The following is a 9,967-nucleotide window of genomic DNA, read 5'->3' on the forward strand; positions in this document are numbered from 1 at the left end:
ATCAGTCACTGATTTCATCAAAATAACTTTGTAATAAATGTCTTGTCTTCATCTTTTATTAGGTTGTTCAGAAGGATGAAGCTGAAGCAGAGCTTCAAAGATGTACAATGGCAGTGTATGTCTTCAAGGAAGATGAGGATTCTCTCCAGCCACCCCATCACGTTGGAATTGTTATCGAAGGGGTGCAGGTCCTTAATGACTTGCCATCAGTCCCACATGCATGTGCCATGTTGTTTGGCCTCATCTACATTCTAAATTTGAGCTACCCAAGTGAACTCAAACACACCTTTGAGGCTCTACAGAAAATATTCATGGAGATAGAACCCAAGAAAATGGCACGCGGTGTGTTCAGTCTGAGTGTCAAGCTCTAGATATTGGAGTAATCAAAGACATTTAGATACAGAATGTGTTTTATTGCGTTAGATCTTGAATTCAAATACATTCCATGAATAATGGAAGGGGCCATTGTTAAATGTAAGTAAGAGAGAAACAGACTTTAATTCAAAACGGTCTTTAATTTCAGATTTTCTGTTAACTGAGCTGTTTCTGTGGCATAAATATTGAGGCACTGATATCAATGTGAATAATGCAAAATTCACAATGGCAGCAATTGTAATGATGTTTTACTTAAAGGGTTAGTTCACCAAAAAATAAAAATAATGTCATTTATTACTCACCTTCATGTTGTTCTACACCCATAAGACCTTCATCTTCAGAACACAAATTAAGATATATTTGATGAAATCCGATGGCTCAGTGAGGCCTCCATTGACAGCAATGCCACTGAACCTCTTAAGATCCAGAAAGGTACTAAAAACATTTAAAACAGTTCATGTGAGTACAGTGGTTCTACCTTAATATTTCAAAGTGACGGGAATAAAACAAAATAATGACACGTAATATCTAGTGATGGGTGATTTCAAAACACTGTTTTGAAGCTTTACGGATCGTTTGTTTTTAATTAGTGGTTCGGATTGCGTAAACAAAATCAAAATGACTGAAATCACATGACTTTGGCACTCTGAACCACTGATTCGAAACAAAAGATTCGTAAAGCTTCACGAAGCAGCGTTTTGAAATTGCCCATCACTAGATATTGTCATTAAGTCGTTATTTTGTTTTTTTTTGCCGCACAAAGTATTCTCATTGCTTCATAACATTAAGGTTGAACCACTGTAGTCACATGAACTGTTTTAAATATGTTTTTAGTAGCTTTCTGGGCATCTGGAAGTGTTAATTATCTTGCTGTCAATGGAGGCCTCACTGAGCCATCGGATTTGATCAAAAATACCTTAATTTGGGTTCCAAAGATAAACGAAGGTCTTATAGTGTAGAGCAACAGAGGGTAAGTAATAAATTACATAATTTTCATTTTTGGGTGAACTAACCCTTTAAACTGACTTGTGCACTCAAGACCAAACTTTGTTCATGGACTGCACCCCAAGCAGTTGAACTGTAGTGTTGTTGTTTTTCTTTTTTTTGGTCCTTTTGATTTTGCATTTGTAATGGGGTTAATGGTCATTTCTCTCAATTTATCTCGAAGGTTAGCAGTTTTAACTGTTTACTTAATTTTTACTCTTATTTTACATATTTCAAGTCTTAAAGGAGAGTTGTAGAAAATATTAACATACCACATTAATGTGGTTAAGGTTACAGAAAGGTTGATTTTGCATTTGTAATAGTTCAAAATAATGTGACATTCATACATCCTGGTAATTTAAAAACTAATAAATTTAGCTGTAACAAATTACAGTAATTTTTTTTAGGGTGGTCCAAAGTATCATTGGATACATTGGATCATCAGTGCAGAAATTGTAAACTATTACATACTAAAATTTTACATATAAACTTTGTGCAGTTGGCGTGAAATACGAATATGATATTCAATGTAACTGCATGCTTGCTTGTGTAATATTGCTAAACTAATATGCCAAGATGCTACATTGTATAACATCCCAAAACAAAGTAAAATTGGGCTATTGAACTACTACTGTTGCAAGTATTTGGCTCCATTACATGCAACAAACAGGCCACCAAGTTAACAGGTTTTAGGCCCTCTGCGTCATACAGAGTCACCCAATACCCCTTACTTGTGGAAAAACCACTGTAACACACGGCCGTTAGTCCCTTATTGCTTCATTCTCAGTAGCTCTACTTAATTACATTTACATTTCAAGTGTTTACTTGGAACTACACTATACCACAGGAAAGTGCTGTAGAAACACTGAGTCACTGATGCAGGAACATTTAGTTTGTCAAAAGTCCACATTCTCTGCTCAATGTGACATGTTCATAGCATTGCACTAAAACAAGTATGTTTTGTCATTAGATGTTTAAGCATTCTGGATGGGCACACAAGCACAGAAAAGCCACAAGCAAAGAGGATATTGGGGAATGTAGTAAATATTTAGGCTCTATGAGCGAATTAATCATCCAGTGTTGGAAGAGCACACCAGTCATTTGAGATCAGTTGTGTTTCAACACACTAGTTTCAAGGCAATGTCATGATGTTGCAACCAGAGATTATGAGACATTCACAATTCTGATAAACAGGGAGACGATAATAAGCCGGAAATGATAAAGTGGTAATAAAAATAATCCTAACATTCTTAAGACAGCTGCACTTTTGAAAGTGATGTAATAAGTGCAGAGTGAATTCCTGTGGACATTTCAGAATTGACCTCTGCTGTATGACTTAACTTTGGTTACTTTAATTAACCATTTGTGATCCATGAAAGCCAAAATGTCAAAGACAGGAAAGAGATTAAACATTTTTCATTCATTCATTCATTCACTCATTTATTTAAGAGTATGTACTACAGCCACAATATACGTAATATACTTAAATATGAATTGGATGTTATGTTTTCCGACAATTTAAATAAAATGAAATTTTAAATGCAAATAAAAAAAAATTAAATGCAATTTAATGTTAAGAAACAATCATGAAGTGTACTCTAAGTACACTTAAGTGGCCTTTTATTTATTATATTATCTGCAAGTACAGATTTTTTAAAATAAAGTAGACTTGAAGAACTCCCAAAAACCAGCATATGCTGGTTAGGTTAGCACTTGACCAGCTTAAACCAGCTCATGACCAGAACTTGACCAGCTTAAACCAGCTCATGACCAGCTAAGGACCAGCTTAAACCAGCTCAAACCAGCAGCCATGCTTCAAAACATACCTAACCAGTATATGCTGTTTTTTTCAACAGGGCATTCAATATAATTAAGCACTTTTTATTTTTATTTTTTTACAAGATTTTATTTTAGTGAAGTGTTACTTTTACTAGTTTAGTTTTAGGTTACTTACATTTCCAGTGGCAAGTAATTTGTGGAAAGTCATTTCCACACTGAAGATAAAAATGCTGTGCAGCGTGACACAATCACAGCCAATCAGACCATATTTTGATATTTTGCAAACTGTCACTTGCTTAGGCTGGTTGGGACAGAAAAGATTAATATTGTTTGAGATATTACTTATGGATTTGTTACATCTGGCTAGGACAGAGTTAAACTATTCAATACAAACAAGATTAAATTATTGGTTTTTTTTTGGTTCCTTTTTATAAATATATAAAGTCTATTTTACAGTTTTTTTTGCATGGTGCTCTTTCCCAACTTTGAGAAAAGTTCACACGAGACACAAACTTCATACCAGCCTAAGGTCATGAGGGTCGCTATTTGACACAGGACATGGGTGGAGCCACTCCAACTCATTTGTGGGAACTACCCCTTCAGTGTGGGCCAACATACAGCCTACTACATACTCACACAGACAAAAACACTGTATAGATCTAAAGAATATACATCCGTTACAAAACCAACACATCCCAAAAATGTCAAAGGCTGAGCTACTTGCAGTGTCGCTCGGGCTGAGAGCTCCTCAGTATAGGTCTTCCCCTCGGAACAATGTTACATCCTGCCTCAATCTCTCTAATCGAACACAATAGATTTTCCCCCAATTGTTTTGCTTTTTTGACCAAGCAGATTATTTTGGCAGGCGATGTAGCAGCGTTTTTCCTGTCCTTATCACCAACAGACATCTTTTGTGCGGTGCTGGTCCACCCATTCAAACCAGCATAGAGTGCTCACACTTACTTCACGTGCACTCTTATCCTCCTGCACAACCTCAGGAACCACCCTGTGACCGCATCCATTTCCTCTTCCCTTATATGGTCGAAGGAATTTCCATCAGAGGACACTGCTGATCTACATGCAGTGCATACATTTAATGCAATTATTGTTAAAAGGCTTTATTGCAAAATTAACTAGCATATCATTATAGCACTTGGGACATTTTTACGCACCAGCTATTTCACTTTCTTTGATTTTATATCCAAATATAGGTCAAACAACAAGTAATCGACCTCAAGGGATGAAGATAATATCGTGAAACCTTCCCACACATACAACAAACAAAATGTGCTTCGAATTACCATATTTTGAACTTCCTGATAATCAAACTTTTCCATTCCTTCCCAAAATGCTATTCTTAAAGCATTTCCATCAGACCTAAGGGGTCAAACAAGTGCTTAATCTCCATGATGGCACTAAGACATAACCATAAAACATACTTAAGGTTATCGAATGCTGTAAAATAGCTAAAAATTATTTTCAAATAACAGACCTGAGCAGTGATATATCATGTCAGAGCTGTAATTAAATCAATGCATTAAGCAATATCTGCAATTAAATGTGTTTGGAAGATGAACTGCATAATTACAGAGCTAAATGCAGATACATGTGCAAGCAGTTCCAATTGTATTTGCACCTGTTTTACCTGCACACATCTCAGACCAGCTGGCCTCTGTTCTACATGTAAATAATAATATCCATCTCTCAAACACAATTAAGACAAATTTAGGTCAATGGGATATATGTCGAATATCACCCGACCAAACCCGGAAAACAGGTCTCATTGCTTCCGCTTGTCGGAGAACGTGTTAAAAGCCGTATTAAATAATAGCGATATCGATGGACTTTTAAGATAATCAGTTAAACTAGCTAGCTGTTTTTATTGTTGACGTTTTATACAATTTTTATATCTAAATGTGAAAAGAATAAAAATAAATACAACTTTTAGATATCAGTCCCCATATGTGATGGACATTGGTTATGATCATCATTGGTATCTACTCTGAAGGCATCTTGAGTAAAACTGCTTCATATTTAACTAAGCATATGCAAAACGCTTGAACCGGAAGCGACGAGACCCGGTTAACAGAATACGGAAGTCTGTTGCGCATAACCCCTATTGTGCATTTGGCTTTGGATTGCAAGAGGCTCAAATCCAGAGACTGAGTGTGTTTAGAGGTATACCGTATGACCATGTAGATTTAGATTGAATCCAAACTTTTGGGAAACTTCCAAAAAGTGCAAAACTGTGTGGAGGATCATGCATAGTCTTTGCTGCCCAAGTGAGGTCACCTACAATGACCATACCCTGCAGGCTGGATCATTGCCTGTCTAAAAATAGCTTGGCCTGCATGAAACCTGAAATCACTACACTCCTTGTACCCAGCTGTGACATATAAATCGGAATTTTTTAAATATTTAATCCAATGGCATTTTTTTTACCTTTATAGAGGGCAACCTCATGAATACTTCATCTTTCATTTCAAATTCTTACATTTAATCTATAAATTCAATTATAATAATGTGATTATTGTTATCTATACGTTATCAAATGAAATCATTTACACTGAAAAAATACAACTGCACTGAATAATGTTATGAGATTATTTTAAATATTTTTTGGAATATACAAGCAAGAAACGATGGTGGAATTGATAGTTTTAAACTAAATTGAAACGCCAGTAGGTGGCAGTAGTGAGCGTTTATTGAGTGAGTCACTGAGTTGTTAATTTAAGCGATTCGTTCAAACGGCTGATTCATCAAATGTTTATGCATGGGCTAATGAAACTTTGACTCAACCGATTCGCTCAGAACATGGAATCATTCAGCAATGAATCGGCTGGTTGCTGTGAGATGCGCCGTGGTTCCGCCTAAAATGTAAGTGACCTAATATTATTGTACTTGCTTATTGAACTGTTTACTGAACTATTAAACAGTCTTAATGGTGAAAACGTTGTGTGATGTTGCCTAACTAACTGTATTTTAAATATAAAAACTTTTAATTTGAACCAGCATGCTTACTTGTTTGGCGTTAATGTCGAGCCCTGGAGTCTATGTGCCGGGGCTCAAACCCCGGACGGCCCCGGCCCAATTTAAACCCTGCTTGTACCAGTATAATGCACAGCCTCAGACTACTGCTGTCACAAGTTTTTGATCAGGGAGGCACAAAATCTGATAAGGCTTTAGACAAGGAGGCTTTTTCTTCTTCTATTCAGTGAAATCAGTTTAACTCTGAAAAAAACTTGCATATGATATTAATACCTTGTTGTAGCAAAAGCCCCTGGCAGAAACACTTCACAGGATCCTGTGCAAAACACATGCTGTAAAAGTACATGAAAGTATTTTTTCATAGTATTTTCGGATGCTTTTGTTAATTAAATTAGGCAACACTTAATATGATTTGAAATACACACACACTTTATGTATGTGCATGTATGTATGACATTTAAATTTAATGAACAAAAACATCTGAAAATAGTATCTGAAAATATACTTCCAATTCTTCCAACTTTTTAACCGTCTTCTCTATTTTCCAAGAGCTATACAAAAGTGCCTTTGAATAATGTGAAAAAATTATACATTCTATAAAATTATGTACCATATAAATATATAAATGTTGACTAATTAAATGACCAAAATAATTAGTTCTGGGCAACGATTAATCGCGATTAATAGCATCCAAAATAAAAGTTTTTGTGTACATAATATATGTGTGTGTGCTGTGTATATTTATTATGTATATAAGATAAATACACACACATGCATATATATATTTAAGAAAAATATGTTATGTTTAAATATATTTAAATATAATATAAATTATATGAATATAAACATATACATGTAAATACATGTAAATATTTTCAAAATATATACTGTATGTGTGTCTCTTTATATATATGTACATAATAAATATACAGTACACACATATATTATATAAACAAAAACTTTTATGTTGGACGTGATTAATCGCGATTAATCATTGCCCAGCACTAATATATATGAACTTTTATACTTTCTTCCAAAAGTTTTGTTACTGCATTCTCTATTCCCATGGCTGTACACAATTATTGACATCTCATTTATAGTTTTCAGTTTGCTGTGTTGTTAAAACTATGTAAAACTTGGGAAAACATTTCAGTGACTGAAATTAAGACCTCTTTAAGTGCAAACTGCCCTATTTTAAAATGAATATTTGTATCAGTAGACAACCTTGGAATGGACCAGACTGCAACTTGAGAGCGAACCCAAGCAGAATATCATGAGCATAATTGAATGATTGTATACTTGTCTTTTAAACTGAGTCAATGGAATTATGAGAACGTCCAAATATTATTATAAAATCACCTTATACAGTATGCAATGTCTTCTTCTTCACAAAACAAGGTGCCAAGTGCATACCACAGCTAGATCTACAGCTAAAATAATGAAGTTTCAGCTGAAGGAGCTTTTACAGGCGCCTGGCAAAGTATCAGCCCTTTTGAACTTGCCAGAGACACATATCAGCATGTGGATCAGGAAAAGAAAGATGTTCTCATGTTGAAATTAGGGCTGGGCGATATTGCTAAAAAATGTATCAACTATATAATTTTTCATATTGTTCGGTATCGATAATTATTGACATTTTTTATAACCTTTTTTAAAACAAAAAGCAATAGAAAAAAAAAAGTTTAAATTTAACCACTGTATTTATAATTAACACAATTTAGCAATGAGCAAAATAATGCTGCACATTAAATTGTCAACGCAAGGAAATAACTATCTATAAAAAAAAACTTGCATTTTGTCGAAATTAACTCATATAAATCAAACATAATTTCGTAAATTGCATAAACAATTATGAACAAAACAGCATCATGTATTTATGCATTGCTTAATACAAAGAGCCGAATCGCCGATCACACAGATTGCCTTTAAAAACATATGAGACGCAGTGAAAAGGAATAAACCTCCACAAATTCGTGACGTGTTTTCTAACAGATTAAACTGTTTTAACTTTGCATGGCTTTATATACATTTCTTGTGTGACGCGCGAGTGCAGCAGTCATATTTGTCCGTCTAAAAAATGCGCTGAATATGCGTTCTGTGTGAATGGCTTGGTTTCGATTTTAACCTAATCAAGATCTTCTACGTATTGAGCTACTATATTTCTCTAATATTTTTAATGAATAACACAACAACTGCGCATCTCGTGGGCTAGACTAATAAAACATTAAAATGCAACAAAGTCACTTACATCGTCATCACCACATCTCGTGCTCCACTAATGACGCTCCCTGATGCATTCCTAACATTTGTTTGTACTATTTTTGCTTTCAAATGCAAATGTTTATTTTAAATTCGACTAATATTCATTTTTTTATTCACAATCTCCTCATCACAGGCAGGCACAGCACTCAATTCAGCATGTGTTCGTGTTTGTGTGTGCTGTCTGCGTCACTCATAACACGTGCCTAAATCGTGCACTATATCGAAAAATTTTTCTATCGTTATCAAAGAAGGTGTACCGTCGATAAACATCGATACTGTTTTATCGCCCAGGCCTAGTTGAAATCATCCTCAGACTGTAAGAGGTGTTCACACAAGCATCATAACACATAGAGACTGCTGTCCAGTGGTAAAGCTACTACTGTTCTGTCCAGTGGCAGCCATTAATCTGTACAAAACATAATAACAGTGTTTATGATAACCTATTGAATAACCTAAAATCTATTCCATCCAAACTGCTGATAAAAACATCTCAATAATCCACAAGTAATCCACACGACTCAAGTCCATCAATTAACATCTTATGAAGTGAAGAGCTGCGTGTTTGTAAGGTACAAAGGCATTTTATTGAGGTATTTTAACTTTTAAACTGTACATAATCCATAATGTTTCCTCAAATGAAATGTCCATTCCCTGTTATCCTCTCATATCAAAATCCATCAACATATTTGTTTAAAACTGTTTTTGCTTGTAAACAGTGCTTGAGCTGTGCATATTTCTCTGCCGATTCAGACATGATTTTTTTTCACTGAAAAAGCAATATCATAGATAGAGGACTCAGATTTTAGAAAGAAGCAACAGTTTGAAGTAAAAAAAAAAGTCTTAATAATGGATTTATTTATTACAAACACACAGCTTTTTTGATGTTCTTATCAGCTTTTTGGACTCTCATTCTGACGGCACCCATTCACTGCAGAGGATCCATTGATGAGCAAGTGATGTAATGCTACATTCTTCCAAATCTTTTCTGATGAAGAAAAAAAACTCTTCTACATCTTGGATGGCCTGAGGGTGAGTACATTTTCACAAATTTTCATTTTTGGGTGAACTATTCCTTTAAACCCTGCAAGCTTGCATTCATCTGCCTCCATTTTTGAGTGCAATGGCCATAATAATCGATCAAGTCAATCAATAATCGATGAATAAAACCAAGTTCCATCCTACAAGTTTTCTTTTTCACTAATCCATTATACTCGGATATACATCACAATTTGGAAATAAATATCTGTTGCTATATTTCTGTTTCATCATGACTTTTAACAACCCTGTCTTGGAAAGTTGCTTTTTAACATTAGATTTATAGAGTTTCCAAGAACTTCAATCTTGTTAATGAAATGTTCACCCCAAGGCAGCATTATTCATCTTAAACTAATAGCCTAGTTTTCCAAATTAACACCACCATTAGGAGAAATCATTGGCAAAAAAAAATAAAAAATAAAATAAAAAAAATTGTAATAAGCAGATGTGTATACACACATTAACTCTGTTAATTAAGTTAATTCTTCATTAACTTCAGCCAGTGTTAAGTAAAGTCATATGATGCGATTTCAAGTTTTCCTTC

At 34.6% G+C, this 9,967-nt stretch overlaps 1 protein-coding gene across 1 annotated transcript in view; it reads right to left on the minus strand.

Moving 5' to 3' along the window:
• The window catches only part of LOC107688715 (collagen alpha-2(IV) chain-like), a 103,780-nt gene that overhangs the window by 92,505 nt on the left and 1,308 nt on the right, over window positions 1–9,967 (minus strand). The gene's annotated exons all lie outside the window — the stretch shown is intronic.

The sequence above is a fragment of the Sinocyclocheilus anshuiensis genome, unplaced genomic scaffold (genome assembly GCF_001515605.1).
Source record: "Sinocyclocheilus anshuiensis isolate Anshui unplaced genomic scaffold, SAMN03320099.WGS_v1.1 scaffold9, whole genome shotgun sequence".
Lineage (NCBI taxonomy): Eukaryota > Metazoa > Chordata > Actinopteri > Cypriniformes > Cyprinidae > Sinocyclocheilus > Sinocyclocheilus anshuiensis.